The sequence below is a fragment of the Herpailurus yagouaroundi genome, unplaced genomic scaffold (genome assembly GCF_014898765.1).
Source record: "Herpailurus yagouaroundi ecotype Mexico unplaced genomic scaffold, PumYag 188, whole genome shotgun sequence".
Classification (NCBI taxonomy): Eukaryota; Metazoa; Chordata; class Mammalia; order Carnivora; family Felidae; genus Herpailurus; species Herpailurus yagouaroundi.
The window spans coordinates 96,563-97,250 of record NW_024412419.1 but is presented as its reverse complement, the minus strand read 5'-3'; positions in this window follow the sequence as shown (position 1 = coordinate 97,250).

Here is a 688-nt window from a genome sequence, read left to right as displayed (position 1 = left end):
AGGTTTCGCTGGAAGACATTAACACCGGGACAAGTTATATAGGACATGCTGGCGATGTTTCATTTATTGATCTGAGTGGTGGTCACATTAGTGTTCATGTGTTCATTAAAACACTTTTTGTCTTTTTTTATTCAAATATAATTAACACAGTGTTATATTACTTTCAGGTGCACAGTATAATGATTCAGCAATTCTATACATTACTCAGTGCTCATCCAGATAAGTGTGATCTCAACCCCCTTCCTTAGATCACCCGTCACCCCCCCACCTCCCCTCTGGCAACCACCAGTTTGTTCTCTGTATTTAAGAGTTTTGTCTCTTGTTTGTTTGTCTGTTTTATTTTTTAAATTCCACATATGTGTGAAATCACACAGTATTTGTCTTTTTCTGACTATTTAGCATCATATCTTCTAAGTCCATCCATACAGCAAATGATAAGATTTCATTCTTTTCTATGGTTAAGTAATAATCCATTTGTATGTACCATGACTTCTTTATCCATTCATCTATGGATGAACACTAGAGTTGTTTCCCTATCTTGGTGGTTGTAAATAATGCTGCAATAAACATAGGAGTGCATATATCTTTTTGAGTTAATGTTTTCATTTTCTTCTAGTAAATACCCAATAGTGGAATTGCTGGATCATATGGCCTGTCTTTCCTTCCTTTCTCACTTCCTTCTCCCTTC